This window comes from Alosa sapidissima, chromosome 5 (assembly GCF_018492685.1).
Source record: "Alosa sapidissima isolate fAloSap1 chromosome 5, fAloSap1.pri, whole genome shotgun sequence".
Lineage (NCBI taxonomy): Eukaryota > Metazoa > Chordata > Actinopteri > Clupeiformes > Clupeidae > Alosa > Alosa sapidissima.
In genome coordinates, this window is record NC_055961.1 from 39,872,214 (window position 1) to 39,886,238 (window position 14,025).

Below are 14,025 nucleotides of genomic sequence, written 5' to 3' on the forward strand. Positions count from 1 at the left end.
TTGAATCTGGTGAAAAACAAGGCCCAGCGGGACTGTCTGGGGTTAAGACGTTTGGCATTGCGGATGTATTCGAGGTTTTTGTGATCGGTCCAGACCAGGAACGGAACTGTGGACCCCTCCAGCCAGTGACGCCACTCCTCCAGGGCAAGCTTGACAGCCAACAGCTCACGGTTTCCAACATCATAATTGCGCTCTGCAGGTGAAAGCCGGCGAGAGAAAAATGCACAGGGGTGCAACTTGTTGTCCTCCTCTGCCCGTTGAGAGAGTATGGCCCCGACTCCCACGTCTGAGGCATCCACCTCGACAACGAACTGCCGGTCTGAATCCGGCATCTGGAGGATGGGGGCTGTGATGCTGGTAACTGTGCCAATTGCGTGACCGTCCAGGGCCCGGGCTGGAACAGGAGTGGACAAGCGATGGCTTTCCAAGCCCAGCTGACGAGCAAGTCCTGTGTCAATAATGTTTGCTTCTGCGCCAGAGTCCACCAGGGCTGCCAGGGTGTGGGTGGAATCAGACAGGTGAAGACAGACTTGGATGAGGGGTTTACGGCTGATGGAGGGCTGAATGTTCATTGAGCTCATCCGGATTCCTCCTACATCTGGTGAGCTCCGGCTTTTGCTGGACAGGTGGCGACTCGATGACCATCACCACCACAGTACAGGCACAAGTTGGAGGTGATGCGTCGCTGGCGCTCTGCAGGGGTTAGGGAGGTGCGGCCGATCTCCATCGGTTCAGACTGGTCCGGCTGGCTAGATGGTGTGGCAGGTGCGGACAGAAGGGCAGTTGGGACACTCCGTGTGCTGGTGGATGGACTCTGGCGCCCTCTCTCATGACGGCGGGCCTGGATCCTGCGGTCGATGCGGACAGCCAGAGCAATGGCTTCATCAAGAGTGGGGGGTTGATCATGGGAAACCAGCTCGTCCTTTATGTAGTCCGCCAGGCTGTGGAGGAAAGCATCCACCAATGCTTCCATGTTCCAGGAGCTTCGACTTGCCACGGTTCGAAAGTCGATGGAGTAATCCGCAACAGTCCTTCTGCCTTGGCGAATACTCATCAGGATCCGAGATGCCTCGGCTATTGTGGATTCCAAATCGAATACCTTGAGCATCTCCTCTGCGAATAGGTTGAAGGTTGCACATGCTGGGGTCTGGCGCTCGAACTCCGCCGTTCCCCAGAGTCAAGCTCGGCCCGTCAGGTGAGTGATCACGTAACCGACCCTCGCCCCTTCAGTGGCAAAAGTCCTGGGTTGCAGGGTAAACTGGACACGGCAGCTCGTCAGGAACGCCCGTACCTGGGTTGGGTCGCCGCTGAACCGCTCTGGATTGCCGATCCTGGGTTCTGGGGCTCCGGCAGCCACGGTAGCAGTGGACTGGGCAGGAGACTCGGGTGCTGGGCCGGTGAGCAGGCTGGCTGGGGCTGGGCCGGTGGGAGCAGGCAGAGGAGAAAGGTTGGTGAGAAGTTGAATGATCATTGCAAGTTGTTGCTGTTGCTGCTGGAACTGCTGACGCTGGCTCAAGCCGGCTTGAAGTAGGGAGGCAATGTCAGCAGTGTTGCGGTTTACCTCTCTCTCTGTCTCTTCCAGGCGTTGCATGGCGGTGGGTGGTTCTGGTTCGTCGGTTTCCATGCTGGTTCGACCGTGCGCTGGGTCCATGTTTGGTCAGATCGTACTGTCAGACACCAAACAGGACGAGGACCACAATTGCGTCACGTTCAAAAGTTTATTTAAGGGTTGGGGGTTTCAGGGGTTCCGGGGGGGGTACAGGAGTTCCAAGAGTCTGCGTGTGTGTGTTCCCCCAGTAGCCGAACAGCGAAGGCAGGAGCTGGATGATCCGGGAAGTCCTGGGGGAAACACACACACAACAGCAATTGAAACGAAGCAGCAGTACAGTCAAGGACTAGGCGGTATTCGTAGAAGAGGGACGGAAGGCAGGTCAAGATTACCGGGGCTGGAGAACACAGAAGTAGTCGAGCGGGTCCGGGATCACAGGCAAAGAGTCAGAGGCGTTTTCAATAAACAGGCAGGTAACTGGTGCTGGTTGCAGACGATCTGACAAGTGTGGACTGAAAAGCAAGGCTTTATATAGAGGGCATGATGAGTGGTGAATGCAGTGCAGCTGGTAGGTAACGAGGGTGAGGCAGAGCAGAGCAGGAACAGGTGGAGGTCATCAGACTTCAATCAGCACGTGTTACCAGGCAGAGAGAGAGCTCATGACAGTGGTAGAATGCTAGAAGCATAGTTCCAGGGATCTTCATGGCAAAAACGTCACTGATGCCAGTTATTTGTTTGCAAATTAATAATTATAAATATATTTAGGTTTCTAATTGATATTTACACTTCTAACCACCATACATCCATATTTTAAAATGCCCAAGGCAGAAAATACATAAATTAAAACCATGTGCACGTAAGTAAAAGTCACACACTTGCAGATAATAATAATAAGGTGGTCCACACTTTTTGACGAGTCAGCTGAGAATATGTAGCCTTTGATTTTCATGGAGGGGGGGGGGGGGGGGGGGTCCTTGTTAGTTTACGCCAGGGGTCTCAAACTCAAATGAGCTGGGGGCCAATTCTGCCAACGTCATCTGATTGGAGGGCCGGCTATTTCTGAAAATGCAATGTTCTTTTTTTCAAATGCCACACAAAACTGCAAACAGAAAGTGCAAGTGTTTTTATCTAGTTTTAGACACCTGTGCTAGCAACCTTAGCTTATAAATAAAATAATGATAAAATAAATATTAATACAAATTATAAAATAAATGAAAAACATAAAAACAGGTATGTGTGTGTGTTTCACACCAAATAAAAATATTTCCTCTCATAACTTTTTTAAACCTGGCAAACTAGGCATCAAGGTTAAGAAAGCCATTGCCAACACCATTGGATTTTTATATCAAAATGTCAAAAGGCCATGGCTTGAAAGTGGTCAGAGATAAAGTCCTACTGTAAATGTAAAAATCTTTACATTTGAGTAAAACAAAAGTTTATGAAGGGGGTAAATTTACCCATGTAATTTGTCACTGGATGGCAAGCACCTCAAATTATGCACCTTTCAGTAAATACTGGATGAACATATTTAAGCAGGTTTACTTTCCTTTTTTCATATTACCCACATAACAAATTAACAGGAAAACACCTAAGATGTTGTGGTTTAGTAATAGACTACTACAATATAGGCCTACAATAAAGTATTCTGGTCAAACAGTTCCTATCGCGGGTAATCTGCAGTACCCAGAAGTTCGCATCATATTGCGGGTGACTTTGTAGTTCTTTAGAGCCCTATTTCTACTAGCCCTGCTGTCTGTACCACATCCATTACGGACACTATCACGATTACCACTGCAACCTCCAATCTATGTTGGGCAGAGGGTCGAAACAAGCATGGTATGCTTAGTGGACACCGTTGTATACACGCACCTCCATTCACAGACGCACCGTGACTATCACTGTCATAGACGATCGATCATAATCTCCAAAAGGATATTCTCCTTCAGAATTAGAATAGGTGAATAACATAGCTTACCTAAGACTTAATCACACGTGAACGTTTTTCAACATTTGGTGTAGGCCTATTTCTGCTTCAATTTCTGCAACACTATGGCCTGCATCGCTTCCGCGTCATTACATATGCACGTCTTTGTGTTTCTCGCGTGTAATACAAGTATTTCCTGAAAACTTTGCGCAGCGATTTTGGGTTTGAATCAAGCTCTGGATGTCTTGCACATAGTGGAGCAGAGTTGGCCTACAAATGAGATGTCATCGTACCTGGATCTATCGTCTATTTTAATCAGTATCGTTGTTTGTCGCAATTAATAGCCTCAAGGGCCGGATTACATTATTATTTTGTCATACGTCGCGGGCCGGAATTGGGCAGGACGCGGGCCGGATTTGGCCCGCGGGCCGGGTGTTTGAGACCCCTGGTTTACGCAAACCAAGCCAAGAAGGCTGATTCTGATTTTGATAATATGATCTGCACAAAAGATAAACTTAAGTAAACAACGATGTCAATATTGTTGTCAACGTCTTAACCCAGATTCGAACTCTTGGACAGGGGACTGGTAACTGCTGTGCAACGGCGGCTATCATCTGCTGGCCTTAACGCAATGCGCCACAGAAGTGTGCAGGTGCCCGTTCACGTGCTACTAAACGTCATTAACCACCTTAGTCCAGACCACTGAAGTTTGGAAACTATCATGGTCCAAACTTACAGTACTATGTAAGTACGACAGTTTTGGGAAACAGTCGTAACTTACATGTTGGTTAGTTGAACGATGCATCCTGTTAGTAAAAAGCTAACCTCCGTAGTTGTACGGGAAACGCCCCCCAGATCAGCTTGTAGGCCATTAGCAATCTGTTTATTTTATTTTATGAAGCCTACACAGTATATCACATGCCACATTCTCACTTTCAATAGACAGATGCAATAGCCATTGGTCAAGTATTGAGTATAAAGCAATTAAGATAGTACCCTATACAAAAAGTACTTCATACTATCATAAAAATTCGTCAAAACGAATAGCATTTTGCAACTTGACAAAACACTGGATTAAATATCGTAGGCACAGGAGAAAACTTGTACATCCATTGGCCCGTGGGGAGATCACATGCCAGCCAACGTGAATCGGGCGGTCAGTTAATAGGCCTATCGTGAAGATTTGTATTGCCATTTAAGGCACGAGCGCATCTGTGAGGCCAAGCCTCAACAAGTAGCCCGTTTGTTTACAACTAACATTACATTTAATTAAACTGCTTATAGGCTATGCTGAAATAGTTTCAACATTTTGAATATCAGTGTCAGGTGAATTAGGAAATGCCTTATGGCTGAAAGCTGCTTGGGATCCTCCCTGTCAAGCAATAACCATACAAAAAGTTAAAAACAGATGACATGATGCGCATCACTGACATAATGCGCAAATAATATAGCCTAGATATTCCAATATATTCGAATACATGTGTTTATTTTAGAGGGGATATTCGAACGTCATTTTTGAGCAATTTGGACAGCCCTAGTCCACTGTAGGCTACGCCAATCGTCTATTAACATCCTTCCACTAACTCCGGTGAGTGGGGGTCGCTATAATGCGTGTGAAATAGCACCATTGAGTAGCCTATGCGAAATAGCCTTAGACTTATTGTAGGCCTAGTAGACCTAAATTCTGAGAAATTAAATGGTACGAGAAACGATCTACATAGCGCACCAGACCGCGATGTCTTCAAGGGTTGAATGAAGGGAGTTTGCAAAAATTAGTGTATTTTTCAAGTCAATAAACATTCTTAATTTTCGAATGTCTTTGTCAGGGAACATCTGACTTTTGGTAGTCGCTCAGACAAGGAGTTATAAGATAAAGGCAATACCATTTGTGTCACCTAATGCAGTTCAGTGAATTAGCAAGATACCATCAGAAGGCAACAATCATAAAGCACAGTGCCCGCGCGCGCGCTCTCTCCCCTGCGCATAAAGCTGTCTGCGTGTTGTAGGCTAGATTTGCGTGAGTTCTTTCTATCTGCTTACTTTTGTGAGTTGCGACCACCTAGGCTATGTTATAGACGTTCTATGAGGTACCAGTCTTTAGCTGTGTCACAAAACAATAAGCTTTGTCAGACTACTTTTAAAATGATATTCAGGGCTATATACATTTTAAACATTCGGGGCTGAAGACCCGACAAAGCCTTGCGTTAATTCTTCAGGTGGGAAGTGTCAGGAATTTTCATACGAGAGCTCTCATTGGTGGTTAGTATATGAAGTAGGGAATTGACAGCAACATATCCAATCACATTATGAGAGATGCTGAATTTAACATAAACTGCGATGTTTGATGTAAATTTAGCCGGGACTGTAAGCTGTCACACGTGGGTGCTCGATGTTTTCAGTGGGTGCCCGAGAGACGGAGCATCCACGGTATCGGCGCCTTTGACAAGCGTATCTCGCGGTTGCATCCATTACAAACAAACACTCAATGTGAACGTCTGGGATTGGGAAGAGCACTAAATGCTCTACTGAATAAGCACGAAGTCAAACCTTTAAATGAAAAACACTCTTTAATAATCAAAAAAATAAACCGCTAATGAAGTAAACTTGTGACCATCAGAAATCGTTTATCGCCTGTAACTCCGTGATAACAGGACGTAACAGGAAGGCATTTGGCTGAGCAACGGAGGTTAATATGCTCTATATTTTGTCCAAATGATGTCTGTCTATCATCGTTGCACTCGGAGAAAACCAGAATGTTTAATTTGTCCTGCGTTTCTTCTACGGCTGCAAACGGGATTCACTCGCAGTTAACCAAATATTTCTTTATTAGGGCAGGGCAGGCATATTTCTGGCTATTAAATTATTTCTAAACCAGTCTGCTAAAGTTTGTAGTGAAGTCTGTGTAGGGTTTTCCAGGCTCCATTTCTTTTTACGAGACACCCTGCTCACTTGAGCCATCTACCGGTTGTTTGGGTTGTTGCAGCGTCACACTGGGAAAATACAAATTAAAGTCGCGTGATACCGTGTGATCCCACGCGCGGACCGCGAGTGAAGCTGGCCAAGTCGAAGCACTGCCCACTGTATATCTCAGCAAAGCTTTCACATATAGAAACCAAACTTGGTATATGGACTTGGGACCCCATCCTGAAGACACAACATTAATTTGGTGACATTTGATCACTACGGGGGCACTGTATACACAAGAAGTAGGCTCATATTTCAGCAATGCTTTCACATATAGAAACCAAACTTGGCATATGGACTTGGGACCCAATCCTGAGAACACACATTTTGGTGACCTTCTATCACTGGGGGCGCTAAAGATACAGGAAATAAGCTCATATCTCGGAAATGCTTTCACGTATCGAAACCAAACTTGGTTCATGGACTCGGGACCACATCCTGAGTACGCACAACACATTTAGTGATCTTTGACCACTAGGGGCACTAGAATTATTAACACTTTCTTATATCGACACCAAACTTGGTACATGGACCATATCCTGAAGACGCACAATAAATTTGGTGACGTTTGACCACTAGGGGCCCTATCATTAGCAACACCGATTGAAACCAAACTTGGTACGTGAACTTGGGACCACATACTGAGGACGCACAATCAATGTGGCTAACTTTGACCACTTGGGGCACTATAATAATAGCAACACTTTCATGTATCGAAACCAAACCTGGTGTGTGTATGGGGGAAAGGGGGGGGGGGGGGGGGGGGGGGGGTTGGTGTGTGTGAAAGGGGGAGTAATGGGGTTTCTGCAGGAGGGGATATACCCATGTTTGTGTGTGAGGAGGTAATGGGATGTGTGTGGGGGATATTGTGGATAGATGTCTCTGTGTCTAATGTAATAACATTCAGTTGCCAAGACAAGATCCTGCTCAACTGCTTGGCCCCCTCATTGCTGCTTGCAGCTATATTTGGGGGCCAAGCAGCGAAGCTGCAAAGGCACCCATTGTCTTTGTTAGTTTTGCTGAAAGCTGACGGACCCTTGGGTGGAAAAAAGTTGAAGACCCCTGTACTGTATTATGGTAAAGAAATGTGAGCTTCACAAAAGCATTAATGCAAATAAGGTGTATTATTATGTAGTTTATAATGGGCAATTAATGGAAATATTATTTCTTATTTATTCTCATTTCAAGCCACACACATCCATTCTTAATCACACACACATACAGACACATTTAATAGGCTACATACCAAACAGTGTGAGGCCATCCTTAAAAATATTTTTGTTTGCAGTAACAGCCAAAAAAAATTAAAAATGGGTCGGTAGGTAGGTCAATATTTTTTTTTTTCCAAGATTCAAAGTAAAAAAAAAAGTTCAATTTTGGTCATGGTGATTACCTAGGAATGAATTTACACAAATGTGCATATCGTGACGTAACTGACTGGGTCTTCAACCCGTGCCTTCAGGCGCACCATTGCAAACCTCATTCTGATGCAGGTTATATAGACCAGCCTTTCTCAAACTTCTTTGACCTGAGGCCCGGTCATGGCAGACTTTTGGGTCATAGGGCTCATCTACATGTACCCAGAAAGAAGGCTACAATAGCTCTTGGCCACGTTATATTGAAATTTGACTATACAATACTCAATGCTATACAGTGTATTATACAATCTCTGCTCTGTTTCTAAGGAAGTTCCAAAAAACAACGTCGTTCTATTAAGTTTCGTTAAATAAATAAATAGCCTTCCAACAGGTTGAAGCGGAGCTTTGATTCCAACGTTATCGATTAGTTTCATTGAATGAATGCTCATACCACCACTTAATTGTAGGGCTCCATGTTTAATGACATCGATAGCAGAAACGTTTGTTTTCTTTTTTCGTCGATCCGCGGTTTCTTGATCAACTGCGCAGCAAATTATCAGATGAAGCACCGGGCCTAATTTCACTCCACGACTCCGCGGACCAGCAGTCTCCATGTTGCGGACCCATATTTTGAGAAATTCTGAATAGACCACAACCAATTTCAATACTCCGACACGGTCACCGCTAGACTAGGGGGAGAAGGGATGAGAAAAGATCTGGCCACAGTTCTTCCAGAACTTCGTAACAGCGTTTGTGTGAATGAAACGAAGTGACATGCGTAAAACCAATGGTGTAGAGATGACGCCACAGGTTTTTTTTTTAAGTGAGCCACGTTTGCATGTAGGTAATTTATATTCAAAATACTTGGGCCTACTAAAATAACTATTATTTTATTGCATTTGTATTGGTTGTTTAGAGTAAAAAAAACAATCGGTCGGTATTAACGCAAGTTTACAACCGGCAAGTCAGTCGGACTAAAAGGGGAAAAAATAAATATTTGGGTCGGTTCTAAATTGACAGGGTCGGTCGGGTTACGGCAAACGAAAATATTTTTAAGGATGGCCTGACCTGAACACTATTATGCTTTGCTGTGCTGTGTAAATCTCACAATACCTCAAGTAAAGTTCCGGATTGGATTTCCTTCACACTTTGTGTTCCTCTCCGACATCCATCATACATTATTCCTAAAACAGTCCTACCCTTATTCACCAATGCAACACCCATTTAACAACAAGGGCCCTATCGTGCACTCAAGCGCAATTGACTTCATACACTGGCGCTTGTATCATTCCTATTTTGCATTGAACGCATTGAATTTTCCCTCCACAGACGCAGGTCGTTTTAGAAAATGAACCCTAATACGCGGTTATTCAGATACTGTTTTAAGGGCGCATGCATGGCCACAGGGACACCTGCAGGAATGAATGAATATATGCACACCCATCTACAGACACCCCTGTGCACACACTGAAACATTTGATAGATAGATAGATAGATAGATAGATACTTTATTGATCCCCAAGGGGAAATTCAAAAAATTCAAAGCATTGATAATATTTGTCTGTTTCCCGGTTTCGTTTGTGTGTTGGTCACCTAAAAAGTAGCCTATATACAACATCCACATGCAATATCTTTACAACAACGCCTAATAACGACCTATTAATTTGGACAACTTTATACAGCCCTATTAAGGCTAAAGTTACCTTTAGTTTTGTCCCAATTTACGGTTGCCTATGGCTTTAAACATCGTGTTAGCTTTAACATCAGCCTATAATCATTATTCCAGCTGTAACGCTAATGTTTTGACAAGCACCACAATTTGACAAGCACCACAATAACTCCTTTGCTGCCTCCATCCTTTGCTCCCTCCATCCTTTCGTTGTTTTCAAAAACATTATATCCATGATGGCCTTCAAGTCTTGAGTTAGTGAATAAGCTTAAATCAGTTTATTGTGTGCTGATAACCAGCAATGGTTGGTAAAAGAAAGTAGCAAGCCTTCTGTAATTGCTGCGTCCGTGCGTTGTTATTCTCTCTCCTGCTCAAACAAAAGTTGTGCGTGCATTACAGTAAGTTGATTTTGATAACGTGTTTACAAACTTTACAGAAAATATTGTAAATAGCCTACTGTCATGCAGTTAATGGGATACTGTGCAGAGTTGGGAAGTTATAGTAGGTCAACTTGGTATGAAGACAAATATAGAGGAAATTGTCTCTCGTTGTTGGTTGCCTGATGGTAAGCACAGTGCGTATGGCCGTACACCTGCTTGGGCATAATGCACAAAGGACATAATTTGCTCCTCTCATATACACGCAGCAGTTCCCATTTCTGCAAATCATACATAATTACAAGGGAAAATATGAGGGATCATTGTGGTGTCCATGAAGATGTGGGAAAATAAGCATAAATCTAGCATACACGCCATTTTCATGAATCATGGATGTGTTGATGACATAAATGAGGAAATATTAGAGGACTTAAGGAGACGTGATGTTGAACTGCATATGCCGATGCCATTTAACCCAAATGCCCAAGCAGCAGCACGGGAGAGGAGAGCTTATCTGACAGAAGAACATTGCAAAAATATCACCATTCATTCATAGTGATTCAGTTAGAGTGAGCTCAAAACATCAGAAAGTATGTCTTTGTGACATTTCTGTATTTACATTTTGTCAAAAAGAAAATTCAATAGTATTCAATAACAGTCCTTGCTGTGAACGCTCCTGGCTGCGCCTGACAAATCTGCCATCATAATAGCAATCCGCCATGGAACAAGCACCTGTTGTTAAAGGGAATGTGAGATGATGCTCTGATTGGTTTATTGCACGTTACGTCCAAACCACACCCATGAGTAATGTAACTACTTCAGACCAACCCATTTTAGATTTGCGTCGGGTGCAACAGTCATTTATCCCGCCGGTAAAATATCAACAGCAGCCAAGATCCGCCCACAAAGCTACTTGCGGTTTGTGCAAAGATACTTGCGTTATTGGTCATTAAGAGCACCAAGAGTGTAGGCTCTGTATCCTATCTTACCGTGCTTATGGAATCGAGATTCATTGTGTTCGTAGAATGTTCTAGCAATATGGAGTGCTCATTTGTTTGAGAGATGAAGCAACAGTAACTAAGAGATGTGGGACTTGTGAATGGTCAATTCCTCAAACCCTGATTTTTTTCTATGGCGTAGTTCACAATTAAAAATCTTTCTAAATGTCATGCAAATAGGATACAACTTCACATACACATAAAAAGTTAAAAACCATGTCCTTGAAATGGATTAAAATCGATTGGAAATATGTTGTGAAAATGACAGCATGTGTAGAGAAAAGGCATCTGACCAGCGTTAACTGCAATCTAACATTTAGAGGGTATAACAATTTCTCTCCAGTTATTACCTGCTCCTAGAGCAGGGCTATTCAACTGTATTACCAACTGGACCAGACAGGAAAACTACTCTAAAATAGCACATATTTTTAAAAATAAATCAGTGAAACAGTATCCTGACAAACAATAAGCAGCATTTTAATGCCTCAATCAAGTGATAGGCTAATAGGGGTGTCATGATTCTCCAATTCCTCGATTCAATTTCATTTTCGATTTTAAAGTCACGATTCGATTTTCGATCTTTTTTAATATTACTATTAACACTTTGAGTGCCAAAAACGCAATATTGCATTTTTTTGTTCCCATGCGTTAAGTGCCAAAAACGCAAAATTGATTTACAAAATTAAATAAAATTACGAAAATAGAATACTCTAATACACCTTGCTGAAGGGGAAAATGAAAAAGTTGAAGAAAAATATATTGCAGCAGGTGCGTTTTCGCCAGACAACGCTGGATGAGTCCACCTTTCTACTAAGACAAGATGACTGACCACGACAATCAGGGGAGACAGGATCACCACACAATCAGGGGAGACAACATTAGATCAAAAACATTAGAAAGAGTGACTGACAAGTCACGCTTGCAAGAAGGCACTTCCTTGCCAGAGTGCCGAATATGTTGGCGATATTGACATAGATGTTACCGACCAAGAGGAGGAGGAATTATGGAGCCCGACAGCAGTAGAAAGGTGGTTTTGTGAACAGAAAAACTATATTTATCTTACACAAGTCCTTTGACCCAGAAATGTAAGTGTCAGAAGAGTGACAGGCTCAAAAAGCGCATATTTTTTAAAATACGCTAAATCTCCATTTCAAGAAGATAGGTTTTCAGGTACAGAGGCATGTATAACTAAACGGTTTGTACCCACTGAGAGCTTAAAGTCTCACCTTTCAAACAAGTCAACCATAATGCTCAACAATGATCTAGATTGCTTCCGAAAACAGCGCTGCATTCAAGTGTTAATGCATTCGGTAACACTTTACGGTAAGGTTACATGAATTATCATGAATTCATGCATGAATTAATTAATGATTTATGCATTGCTTCATTTCTTTATATTTTATGAATCATCAGAAATTGACATGAATTCATAGTCTCTCATTCATGACCTCATGCATGAACAACACATCAACTAAAGCATAAGGTATGATGGGTATATCATTATGATTTCTTAAGCATGATCATCAAGATTACATGAACTTAAGGTTAATTGCTCATGAGTTCATCATGTCTGTGGCCCCTCAACTAAAGTGATGAATGTGTTTAGAGAGCTGCAAAGTTGTGTTCAAATCAGAATTTGAGCAGTGATGACCACATTTTTGGCAGATAAAAGAAATAATCATGATCATGCTTAATAAATCATAACTCATAATGATGTTCCCACCATACCTAATGCTTTAGGTGATGTGCTATTCATGTATGAGGTCACAAATGAATATCAAATGTCAATTCCTGATGATTTATGAGATATTAAGGAATGAAGTAATACATATAACATGAATTAATTCATGCATGAATTCATGATAATTCATGTACCCTTATCGTAAAGTGTTACCATGCATTCCTTATGTTGGTTACATTTGTTTGGTCTTTTCCTATTCTGTTTCGGGTCTTTTATTTTGAAATCGCTTTTTATTTTTAAACCGTTCCAACCGTGAAGTTGTAAACAGAACAAACATTGAACACAGACGTGAACAAAGTGAAATGAAACAACACAAAATGATCATTTCATTGTTTCAGCACACTCCGAAGAGACGCAAGGTTAGTGTTCATGGAATATGCACTTATCAATGTGCATTTTATGCCTTACTTGAGTAAGTTAGTCTTAATTGACGTGAATGAACAACAAAATACTTCGATTTTGGTCGGTTCATGTGTTTTTTTACTGGCTGCAGCCTAAAGTTAGAGGAGTGTTGACACCGCAGTTCAACACGTGTGTGTGTTTTTGCGTCTTGGACGTGACATGCTGGAAGTGACATTGGGGGTGTGGCTACATCATTGATTCTACCTTCAAAGTTCGAGATGGAGATGTAATTTCAATCGTTTTCGACTTAAAATCGAAATCGTGACCCCCTTATAGGCTAACTAGCATCAACATCAAACTCCTGACATATTTCATATTGTATACAATATTAGACTAGCCCTCTAAAACTATTTTTACACTCCACAAACGTAGTGCATTACTTGCAGACCAGGTGTAGCCTTACAAGTGCAGTGAAGTGGATTTTGTTATCATTAGACAGAGCCAGCCTACCAGTCTTTACCTGCTTCTGGTCTTTATGTTAAGATAAGAACCTGCTGGCGGTAGCTTTACATTCATGTAGCAGACAGTTTTGAAGTTAATTGTTATTTTTATGCTTCCAAAATTTGTTCTTAATTTATTATGTTATGCTTGTATGATTACAGATGCTGTGATAAAGTCATGTCCTGTGACACCACTTCTGATTACAACGTAAAGCATGCAGTACAGTGATTCACAGCAAACAGGAAAAGCTCAAGGAGGAATCTTAACTGTCAGCATCCCTATCCAAAAATATCAGGCTACTGTTATTTCCAACTAAGAAAAAACATGGTCTGGTATGAAGGTTACATGTTCTATTCATTACATAATAATAATAAAAAGTTTGACACTATAGTTTCACCTCTAATATCTATTCAATGTATTTATAGTCTGTGATGACCTCTTTCATTGAGCATTGAGGTAGTGACAAGTGTCCACTATTGTTTAGCAATTGCATAAAGGATTTATACATTGATGTTCCCCAACATATTATGTTACTGTTTGTAACTGATAGATAACTTGTATGCTACTATGGTGTAGCTGAATTTATGTACTGCTAAAACCCC

General features: G+C 42.3%; 1 protein-coding gene across 1 annotated transcript in view; it reads left to right on the forward strand.

Moving 5' to 3' along the window:
- LOC121709949 overlaps window positions 1-13,792 on the forward strand; it is a 28,348-nt gene extending 14,556 nt beyond the window's left edge. Inside the window, exon 2 of the mRNA XM_042093701.1 lies at window positions 13,585-13,792. The gene's annotated coding sequence lies outside the window, so the exon portion shown is untranslated. The remainder of the gene's footprint in view (window positions 1-13,584) is intronic.
- Window positions 13,793-14,025: the final 233 nt, after the last annotated feature.